The sequence below is a fragment of the Protopterus annectens genome, chromosome 3.part1, assembly GCF_019279795.1.
Source record: "Protopterus annectens isolate FY-2018-M chromosome 3.part1, PAN1.0, whole genome shotgun sequence".
NCBI lineage: Eukaryota > Metazoa > Chordata > Ceratodontiformes > Protopteridae > Protopterus > Protopterus annectens.
The window spans coordinates 1,333,737,120-1,333,749,139 of NC_056732.1; positions in this window are offsets into that span (position 1 = coordinate 1,333,737,120).

Sequence of the window (12,020 nt, forward strand, 5' to 3'; positions counted from 1 at the left end):
TGCTCCCCATTCAATGAGCTTTCTGTAGAAACCTCAGAATGATGGGTACTGACGGGTAAGCATACAAAAGACCGGGAGGCCAAGCATGAACTAGAGCATCTCTGGGGGACTCTGCCGGCAGGGGGTTCAGAGCGAAAAACTTGCTGCACTTCACGTTGGAAGGAGAAGCGAAAAGATCGCAGCAAGGTTGACCCCACTCGCTGAAGATCTGTTCAACTACTGATTGATTCAGGGACCACATGTAAGGCATCAGAATGGTCCGACTTAGCCTGTCCAATAGAATGTTGGACTGTCCCGGACTGTGTTGCGATGAGAAAGCGACTGGTGGAGATCACCCATTCCCACACTCTCATGGCCTCGCAACAAAGGGGGTAAGATCTGGTCCCTCCCTATTTGTTGATATACCAGACCACTGACATCTTGTCTGACTGAATAGCAATCGTTCCCAGAGGAAGAAAAGCATGAAGGGCTTGCAACAGTAGAAGGACAGCCCTCATCTCTAGTACATTTATACGCAAGCTGGTCTCTATGGGGGACCACAGGCCTTGGACTGTCCTGCCCAAACAATGCCCTCAACCCAAGTTGGGAGGCATCCGTGGTCATTGTGGTTTGGGCCGGGGTTGGAACAAAAGGTTGTCCCTCAAAAATGTCCGGAGAGCACATCCACCATATGAGGGGCAACTGACAGACTCAACTGAGATGGATTGGATAGGTCAATGGCAGTTCCAACAGGGACCATTGTACAGCTAGAGTCCACTGTAGAATTTTCATATGTAACCGGGTACACGGGACAAGAGTTATGGTCACCGCCATCGAGCCTAAGGCCCTCAACACAGATTCCACTGTTGGGAGATGAGAGTGGTAGATCAAGGAAACATGCATCCTGAGGTTTTGAACTCTCTCCAAGGTCAGGAAGATTTTGCATTGAAGAGTATTTATCCTGGCACCAATGTAGTCTATAACCTGCACAGGATCTAGGAGAGATTTGAATGCACTGATTGTAATCCCCAAATGCAGGGCAAGAGTCAGAAAATAATCACTGGTTTGGGAGAGTAGATGCTTGGTGGGAGCAGTGAGGAGCCAATCATCCAGGTACGGATAGACCTGAATCTCCTGAAGCCTCAGGTGAGCTGCTATCACCACCATCACTTTGGTAAACACCCTGGGGGCTGTGGTGAGACTAAAGGGTAGGGCTCAAAATTGGTAATGATTGACTCCTAGCTGGAAGTGGAGGAACCTCCTGGAGCTTCTGTGCAATTTTATGTGATAGTAAGTATCCTGGAGGTCTAATGAGCACATCCAGTCACTCTCTTGCAGGTACGGCATATTGGACTGTAATGTGACCATCCGGAACTTCTCTTTGGCAACTGAGAGGTTCAGGGTAGAGAGGTCCAGAATGGGCCTTAAGTCCCCCATTTTCTTTGGCACCAAAAAGAACCTGGGGTAGAAGCCCGATCCAGACTGATCTGGGGGGACAGTTTCAATGGCTCATTTTTCTAGCAGCTTGGAAATGTCCTATGCTGCTGCCTCCCTTTGTGTGGGTAGTACATCTGGGAGGTGTCTGGGAGATCTGGGGGAACCAACAAAGGGGATAGAGTATCCCCTGGATATGATTTGAAGCACCCAGCAGTCCATTGTTATGGACTCCCATGCTGCTAGGTGCAAGGACAATCGTCCCTCGACTGCCTTCAGAGTAGATCAGAAAATAGAGCACAATGTTGCAGTGGATGTTAACAATTTGTGGATTTTAACTACGTTTTACTTCATTTGTGGATGTGTTTTTTACAATAAATTATCTGTGGACCCGCAACATTGTGCTCTATTTTCTGATTTGGTTGTTTTTTGACCACTTCACACTATTTTTTGGACTTTGCCTCCAGAGTAGAGCAGTCGGGCAACCCCTCAGGGTTGCTGCCCGGGTCTGTCCGAGAAAGGTTCTTGAGACCCAAAGTTCCTTGGACACCCTCTGTCTCTGGGCTGGCGTTCATTCTGTCCCCCTCTGCCTCTAGGGAAGAAGAGCCCTGAGTATCCTAGGAATACTGTGACTTCCAGAACCACATATTCTTTTGCCCTCTCTGGTTCCGGGAAAAGGACCTTTGAGGGTTAGAGAAGCAGATCCTCATGGCAGACAGTGTCTTCCCATCCTTCTCACTCTGGACTAATGTCTCCTGGATGAGTGTAGAGCCGTCATAAGGGGCATTGGCAAAAGACGCCTTGAAGGGTTCAGAAAATTGACATAATCTGAGCCAGGTATTGTGCCTCATGCACATGCCAGACCCAGCCCCCCTAGCCGCTCCTTCCATAGCATGAGAGAGGAGTCACATGGATGTGTTAGATACTGCTTTTAAAGTGGCCATCCTCATGGAGAACAAAGCCTTGTCCTCCTGCGACATGGGCTTGGGGGGAGACTCCTCCAGCTCCTTTACCAGGTCGCGTTGGAGTCTGGTGACATGGGCCAAGTAGTTCAGCACCCTAATCGAAAAGGTAGCTGAAGCGTACACCTGCTTCCCTAGGCGGTCCATCATCCACGACTCTCTGTCAGGAGGGTGTACCGAGGAACTCTCCTGAGCAAGTTCCTTCTTAGTGGCTGCTGCTGCTACCACCGTGGCGTCTACTGGGGAGCCCTTATTACAAGCTGACCTGTCTATGAGGGGGCTTAGAATCTTATCAGGTCTTTTTGGGATAGGTTCCATAGTGTCTGGTTCCTTCCATGCCCACAAGGTGACCAGATCCACCAAAGGATCGACGGGAGGGGACACCCAGGAAGTAGATGAGCCTGTGCTGAAAGCCTCCAGGAACACAGACTCATCAGAAGGTTTGGGGGCAGACCAACCTCCCCATTAGTGCAGGATCTCCATGATGTCTCCAAAGGAGACATCCTTGGGAGGTGACCTAGGGGAACCCTCTGCATCATCTAAGTCTGTGTCCTCGGTGAGGGACTCGGGGAGTCCAAGTGCCTCTTCTTGCATGTATGCTTGTGAGGTACCTTTCCGGTGGGACTCTCTGGGGGGAGCTTGCAAGCCACTTGTTCTTCAGGGGGAACCATCTGGGGATCTTCGAGCACAGGCTGTTCCTCTGGTAAAATAATGGGGACCATAGACAGAACCAACAGGGTCTGGGAGGAGTCCGAGGGGGTGGTCAGGGGTCTCCAATCTGGCGGAGAGAACCTTTTCTATCACGTTGAACGCTGAAGGAGAGTGAAGCTCCTGAGAAACCAATAAGGAGGCCGATCTCCCCGGGTCCGACAAGAGAATCGGAGCTGGGCCCAAGGTGGATGGAGCTCTGAGGGAGGGAACCTGGCCCGACAAAGTTGGAGCCGATGAAAAAGGCTCCACTCCCTTGGATCCAACACCCAAGCTCTGGCTCCGAGAGTGGCTCAGATCCAAACTGGCTGGATCTGAAATGCTCCAGGCAGCTGTTGGCGTCGAGGAAGCAGGTACCGTCAGCGCCGACCCCCTGACCAAAGCCAACCTCGGATCCGAGTACTCCGAACACGAACATCATATCAGAGAAGGAGATATAGGTTGGAAAAAGGGAAGCGAGCTCCCCCTCCTCTGGTAGGGGGGCTGGCAATACCCCATCTGGATCTGTGTACAGATAAATTGCCTCATCGTTTTATCCAGATCCATGTCAAACAAGGACCGGGTGGACCGTGATGAGGCCACGGACTCCGACCTGGCGGATCGGGGCATTGAGGCCCGAGAAGCTGGATGTGCCTCCTCCGGCTCCGGGCAGGACCTCGGAGATCCGAGCCGAGGGGAGTCACGGATCTGTAGCATCTTAATAGGAGAAGCGCGGTCCGGAGACCTCTTTCTCTTATCTCTCACCTTTGACTCTCTCTCCCACTATCTACCTCTTTTCTGCTCTGCTACAACAGGCTTTGGTACAGGAGGTTTTGTCCCAGCCTGGGAGAGAGGAGAAGCCAGAGGAAGAGAGGAGGGAGAGGCGGCCACAGCAGCTGCTGTGACCGAAGCCGGAGACGAGGAAACAGAGTCTGAAGGAGGAAGAAGGCCTTTGAGGGCCAACTTGGCCTTTCTATCTTTTATGGCGCAGGGGTTGAAGCCCACACATATGTTGCAGTCCACACTCAGATGGGCCACACCCAAGCACAAAACACACAGAATGTGGCCATCCGCAGGGGATAACTTATGGCCACACACTGTGCAACGCTTGAAAACAAGCTTTTCAGCCATACTAATACAGTAGAAAGATACCTTAAGAAAAAAACAGGCAGTTTCTTTCTAACTGACACACACACACCCACTCACCACACTCGTACACAGAGGAAACACTGAGGGGGGAGGAGAAGCTATAAACTACACAATAGTACAAACTACTCTAACTATGCTAAAACACTAAAACTTGATGCACCAAGCGAGGGGGGTAGAAAGGGGACCTACACTAACACTAACTGACAAAAAATTTTTAGAAAAAGGCTACTTGCGAAGGTTTTACCCACTTGACTAGTTGGAGCTCCAGAGACACGATGCTAAAGCAATTCATGGCAAACAAGATCTGGGGATGGAAGGCAGTGGAGGTGTATTATAGGTAAGGGGAGGAGTTTGGAGCTCAGAGCTGATGCTAGTAGAAGTTGCCGGCTCGGATCTGATACGAATCCATAACCCACAGGTTGAAAAGCAAATGAAGTAAACTACTTCAAATGAAGACTGTTTTCCATGAAAGGAATTTTAGGTTCATAGGTTCATATGTAGGTACTAGGTTATTGGCTCTAGGGCCTATACAAGCCCAGCCATAAAGGTACCTTGGCTTTTGCCACCCAAGAAAATTATTTTCCTGTGCCACTGTTGAGCAGAGCTACAGAAGTGATCCTCGGGGTGAATTTTCTATTTCCCATCCAATCATCAAGATTTTTCTTGAAGAGTACTAATGAGGAGCTTTGTTTGATGTAGATAGGTAGTTTATTCCAGGGTATGGGAAGTCTCTGGGACAGGAATCTATCCCTCCGGCATGTTCTGTTTATTGTGGTGACAAGGTTTAGGTCCCTAGAGTGTGTAGCTTGGAGGGAATGGGACTTCTTTAAATGGAGCATGTCCAACAGCTCTGGGTTTGACATAGCTTTGTATGTTAGGCGAGATCACCTCTGAGTAGGCGATATGCGATGGAGTAAAGCTGGAGTTTTTTAAGACGGTGTACGTAGGGCATCTGTTTGAGGCTGGTAATCCTCTTTGTGAGGTATTTCTGCGGCCTTTCCAGTTGTTGTAGATGTCTTGTGAGGTACATACCAAAAGGGGCATTGTACTCTATAATGGGTCATGAGTGATGACTAGAGAAGGACAATGACCTCCTTTCTTCTAGATGAGAAACCTTTTGTGATGAGGTGTGCTACATAGAAGGATTTCCTGACTACTGTGGCAATGTGATTATCAAAGGAGAGACTACTGTCCACCTGTGTCCCAAGGTCTCTTATCACACTTTCAGTGTTAAGTATAGTACCGCCTATGTTGTGGTTCATGGGTACAGAGTTTTTACCAAAGGGGATGACAATGCACTTTTTGGCACTGAGCTTGAGGCCAAGGCTTTGACACCAGACATCTGTCTCAGTGAGACCCTTTTGTAGGATGTCCACATCTATAGGAGTTTCGATTATGGCTCCTAGTTTGCAGTCATCTGCAAACTTCATTAACCAAAGGCCTTCTGTGTTAGCCGGTACTTCAAAGAAGTAGATACCAAACAGGAGAGGATCCAGGACTGAACCCTGTGGTACTCCACTTGTCACTGGTCTGAAGTCGGATTTGGAGTCTGCTACTTTCACAGTGTGGGTTCTGTCAGTAAGACAGTTGGCAACCCATCTTGTGACATAGGGATTTATACCTAGTTTAGTGAGTTTACCTATAATTCCATAGTGGGAGATGGTGTTGAAAGCCTTGGCAAGATCGAGATAAGCTGTGTGAACCACCTTACCCTCGTCTACGGCTTTGGTGTCTGCTTCAAAGAAATCTATCAGATTTAGGAGACATGATCTGCCTTTTACAAACCTGAACTGGGTGGGGTCCAGAGTTTGGAGATTACCAATGTCTTTGTTTATAAGTTCCATAATGATACATTCCATGGCCTTGCAGACCAGGCTCATCAGGCTAATGAGGTGGTAGTTCCCGGGGTCCGTGGTGGCTACCCCCTTGTGGAGTGGGATAACTGTCGCTGTGCACCAATCAGCGGGCACAAAGCCTGAGGTGAGGCTATGATTGAACATCAATTAGGTGGGGTGCCAGTTTGTTTTGTAGTTCATGTAGAAAACAGCCTGGGATGTTGTCTAGTCCCATGGATAATGTGTTCCTGGCTTTGGAGAGTGTGGTTTTTACCTGTGCAGACGTGGTTACAGGAACTTTGCATTCTTCCGATATAGAGATGTGCTCTTTACGGGGTGAGAGGGGGGTAAAGTTAGCACTGGACCTATCTGCCAGGAGGTTGGCAATATAAATTGGGTCTGTATATTTACTGCCATTGTGCTGTAACTCAGAGCAGATCTGAGTGTTGCCAATGATATCCTTGACAAACCTATAGAATGCTTTGTGGTTGTCTTTAGAATTAGTGGAAATTTTGTTTTCGTAACTAGCTTTGGAGGATTTTATCAGGGATTGCAGCTTCTTACTGGGGCTGACCAGGGAGCTCCTCCACTCATGGGATTTTACTCTCTTTTGCAACAGTTTCTTCCTTTTGTTGTACAGTTTTTTTTATGCCAGGGGACCACCAGACTGGCTTCCTTTCTTTGGAGGATAGCATCTTGGTTCTGTTTGGGAAAGCATGATCCATGCACTCATGTAAGTGCTTATAAAGTGCAATTGTGTAGGTTTCAGTAGTCGTAACTGTATTGTCCATCTGCATGGGTGTCATGAAGTTCACCACTTCTGTCTTAAGAAGCATGAAGTTGGCTTTGGTGACAATTTTTACCATGGTTTCCTTAATGAGGGGTGGGGGCAGGATGTGGATATCTAGGGTAATTAGTTTATGTCGAATCAGACCAATGAGGCTTTGACTTCAGGTGTGGAACACCGGTCACTCATTTTGGTAATGACTAGATCTAGGATATTGTTGCCCCTGGTGGGGGTGTGGATAAGTTGACCCAGGGCATTGGAGTTTATGAATTCCAGAAAGCGTTGAGTGAAGGAGTTAGTACATGAGTAGTTTTCCCAGTTAATGGTGGGGTAGTTGAAATCACCCATTATTAGGGTGTTCGGTTGAACCCTAATATTTTCCAGTACATTTTAAATCAGTTTTAGCTGAAGGTTCAAAAGGTTTCTGAGTTAGACCTTGTAGTACAGCTTTTAGATCCCAAGGAGGCGGGTGATCCTTTATTGGAGGTCTTAGAAGAAAAATACCTTTCAGAAAAGTCTTATGTAATTTGGACAAAGCCAATAAATAATTTCTGTCCCTTGTGTGAACATTAGAAATTGCTGCCAGTTGAAGTTTAATTGTAGAGAAACTTGCTCCTTCTTTAAAAAGAGTTGCTAAAAGTTAAAGAATCATAGAAACTGGAGCAGAGAAAGGGTCAAGCCCATTATTCAAAGCCCAAAAGGAGAATCTTTTTCACTTGCTCTTGTGTACTTTTTTGGTAGATTCTTTTTGAGAAGCCAAAATAATGGTACACACAGGGGAAGAGAGCCTGGGCTGTCTAACCATTACTAAAAGTAGAGAAACCATACAGCTAGTTTGAGGGCCTGTATGTTAGGATGTTGGATCCCTGATGGGTGAGAGAGGACAGCCGGAGTTAGCTCCAGTATCCATGGAGGATAATGGAGGTGAGAGCATAGGAAGGGGAACCCTACTTGCCAAGGCCAGAAAGGGGCAATGAGGATTGCTGAGCTATTCAGCCAGCTTGCTTTCTGCAGAAATTTAGGAATCAAGGGGAGAGGGGGATAAGCATAAATGAGGCCTGATGGCCAAGCATAGACTAGAGCATCTGTCAGTGACTCCCACTGTGGGAAGTCACAAAGAGGTCGCAGCAAGGTTGGCCCCAATGACAGAAGATCATTTCTGCCACAGACTGACTGAGAGACCACTCATGAGGCATCAAGATGGACCAGCTTAGTTTCTCCGCTAGGAAAATGGTTTTATGCAGAATGTGTGTCGCAATTAGAAAGTTGACTGATGAGATCACCCATTCTCACAATCTCATGGTCTCTCTGCAGAAGGAAGAAGATCGAGTTCCTCTGTCTTTGCTGATGTACCAGACTTCAGACATATCTGTCTGAACTGCAGTAGTCCCTAGAGGGAGACCATCTTGAAATGCCTGCAATGCAGGTAGGGCTGCTGTCACCTCTAGTACATTGATATACAGATGGGTCTGTTGAGGGGACTACATGCCTTGGACCATCCTTCTTCAGAAATACCCCCCACCCCAGCTGGGAAGCATCTGGGATCACTGTGGCCAAGGGAGTTAACAAAAAAAGGGTCGGTCTAGATAAATGTCATCTGACTGAATCCACCAACAGATGTGTCATTTGCAAATTGGGGTTAGTTTGAATGGAAAAGATAGGGGTTGACAAAGAATTGACCACTGTGCAGCTACAGTCCATTGAAGGGCAGGCATAAAGAAACACACCAAAGGAAGTAGTACAATGGCTGCTGCCATACAGCCTGATGCTTAAAGTACTGATCTTGCTGATGGAGCTGCATGGGAGATTAGAAGATGAACCTGCTTTTTGATAATGAAATTATGATGAAGTGGTAGTGTAGCAATTTGAGTGTCTGTATCTTGAAGTGGACCAATGAACTACAGGCTCTGAAATGGTGTCAGCTTCGACTTGGCATAATTTATTGTTATTCCTAGATATTGGCAAATAGTCCCTGGCATGTAGGAGAAGATGCTTGAAGGGGGCAGGGAGGAGCCAGTCATGCAAGTATGGAAACACTCAGAATCTTTTGAGTCTCAGATGAGCAGTCACCACTGCCATACACTTGATAAACACCTTGGGGGCTGTGGTGAGTCCAAAAGGCAGGACTCTGAATTGGTAGTGACTGGCTCTCAGCCGAAAGTGTAAATGACTTCTGGAGCACCTGTCAATTTTTATGTGATAGTACACATCCTAAAGATCTACTGAGCACATTCAATCATCCTTGTGAAGAAAAGGCAGGATAGACTGTACTGTGACCATTTGGAACTTTGACTTCTTTACACCGTGATTCATATCACTTAGATCCAGATTGGTCTGAGGTCCCCTGTTTTCTTGGGCACTAAAAGGAAGCATGAGTAAGTTCTGAATCCTAAATGGTCTGGTGGAATCTGTTGCAAGACTCTTTTCTCTAGCAGCTTTTGAATTTCTTGTGCCGCATCCTTCCTCTAACTGAGTGGTATGTCTTGATGTTTCTTCTTTTTGTGAAAGGAAATTTGGAAAAATTGAATGAAATAGTGTCTGGATATGATTTTTAGCACCTAGGTATATTTTATTATATTTGCCCAGGCTTCTGGGTGTAGGGATAATCATCCCCAAACTGCCTACAGAGAGAAACAGCCTGGCAGCGCTTTAGGAGTGCTGAAAAGGTCTGTCCAGTAAAGAATCTTGGAACCCTTGTTTATGTGGACTCCTCTGCCTCTAGGCAGACATCTCCCATTAGAACTTCCTCCTCTGCCTATGGAGGAGCAGTCCCCACATGGATCCTGAAAAGGTCCTTGAGATTTACAGAACCAAATTTTCTTACCACCTCTCTGGTTCCTGGAAAAGGTCCATTGATGGGCAGAGAATTTGATTCACATCGCAGACAGAGTCTTTCCATCGTGTTCACTGTGGGTAAGCCTCTCTTTCACTGACAGCTCAAATAGGGAGGTGCCATCGAATGGGGCATTGCTAAAGGATGTCTTAAAGGGCTCCGCAAAGTTGCATAGCAGGCTCCAGGCATGTCACGTCTCCTAACAGCCATCCCTGAACTATCCACTTGTAAGCTGCCTTCAGTCATGTAAGAGATTAGCCTCATTAAAGAATCTGAAATAGGCAAAAGAGTGGCCAGCTACAAGGATGTTCTTTTGAAGACCTCTGTAGACATGGGCTCTGACAGAGAATTTGAGATCTCCTTGATCAAATCTCTCTGAAGCATTGTGAAGTATGCCAGATAGTTAAGAGACCTCAGAGAAAAGGTTTCCAAGGTGAACATTCACTATTCCAAATCTGTCCAGGGCCCCAGACTCCCTGTTTAGTAAATGGACAGAAGAGCTCTGTTCTGCTAGCACTTCCTTGGTGGCTGCTGCCACCACCATAGTGTAAACTGGGACTCCTTTGCTCCAGTGGGGTCTGTCTTTTGGGGGGGACTAAGAATTTATCTGGTCTTTTGGAGATTAGTTTAATGGTATCCAGTTTCTTCCAAGCGCAGCAGGAAATCAAATCAATAAGGTCATCCACTGGGGGGGTAACCCAAGATGTAGATCAGCCAAAACCAAAACCCTGCAAAAATACAGATTCTTCTGGAGAGGGATTTTGGGGAAACCAGCCATCTTTTTGTTTTAGGCTCTCTAAAATATCTCCAAAGGAGATGTAATCTGGTGGCAATCTGGGGGACCCCCTCCTTCATCAAAATCTGTATCCTCCATGAAAGACTCCATCAGGGAGTTAATGTGTCTCCTTTTATACTTTCTCTTCTGATGCACCGCCTCTGTGGGATATTCAAGCAAAATGTCGGAAGACAGGGGAAGTTTCTCTATTGGAACTTGTTTGACACTTATTCAACTGGCTGTCCCTGCAGAGTAGATCTGATTGACTCAGAGCTTGGAGTGAATGAGAGAAAAGGGGTAGGATCTGACAAGTGAGAGCATGGCTCTCTGGAGAGAAAAAAAAACCCTGTCCACTACCTTGAAAGCAAATGAACCCAGAGAAGCTTTGACTTGTCCTTTTGGAGCCAAAACTCTTCTATGAAGGCAGGTTGTGACTACTCTCAGATCCACACCTCAAGGATGGAACTGGAACCAAATTGTCCAGTGATGAGGTTCCGAGGGGAAGGGAAGGATCCGACAAAATTGGAGCCAAACTTATCTCCTCAGATTCAATGCTGACATTCCAGTTCCGGGACTTGCTCTGATCCGAGGGTATTGGAGCAGAACTAGTTAGGGATATTGTCGAAGTTGAAGAAGAAGCTTTTCTCAGATCTGACATCAGACATCTTGTGGATTTCAGATCCTGGGACCTTGAAACAACTGGGCAGATCATAGAAGGAAATAGAACTTCCTACACATCACAGGCATACTCACAGATCTGACAGCTGACGGAGCTGGTAAGTCCCCCATCTGGATCTGAGCTCTGAGGAATTTTCACATCATACAAAATGCTGGTCCAGCAACTCCACAAAAAACAGACTTTATTAAACAAACAAAATAAAAAACAGAATAGGATTAAGCACTTTTATCTGTTTGCTGTTTTTTTTTACATGTAAATGTTTAATAGATTTTATTTTTTTTTTTTTAAATATTGAATATTTGTTGACTGGACTTTTTTGTCATGTGATATAAGTGTGAACAGTTATTTAAACAAATGGATTTGGAGCATTTTTCCATAGGCATAGGTAGGTACTAGGCTATTGGCCTGAGGGCCAAAGCAAGCTTAGCCAACAGTGTATTGGCTTCCGCCACCCATGTACTCTTAAATTCCTGCCCATCTATCAACCAGTGCCCAGACATAATCCAAGGGGTGAACCTCCTATCACCCATCCACTTATCAAGGTTTTTTTTGAATAATGCTAATGATGAACTTTGCTTGATGTGGATGGGAATTTTGTTCCAGAGCATGGGAAGTCTCTGGGACAAGAATCTATCTTGTCAGCATGTCCTATTTATTATTGTGGTGAGGTTTAGGTCTCTAGAGCATGTGGCTCAGGGAGATTGGGATTTCTTCAAGTGGAGCATGTCCAGTAATTCCGGGTTTGACATAGCTTTGTATGTCAGACAGAGGTCTCCTCGGAGTAAGTGGTATGCGACCGAGTAGAGTTTCAGTTTCTTGAGCCGGTTGGCATAGGGCAATTGTTTGAGGCCAGCAGTCCTCTTGGTGAGGCACTTTTGGGGCTTCTCAAGTTGTTGTAGG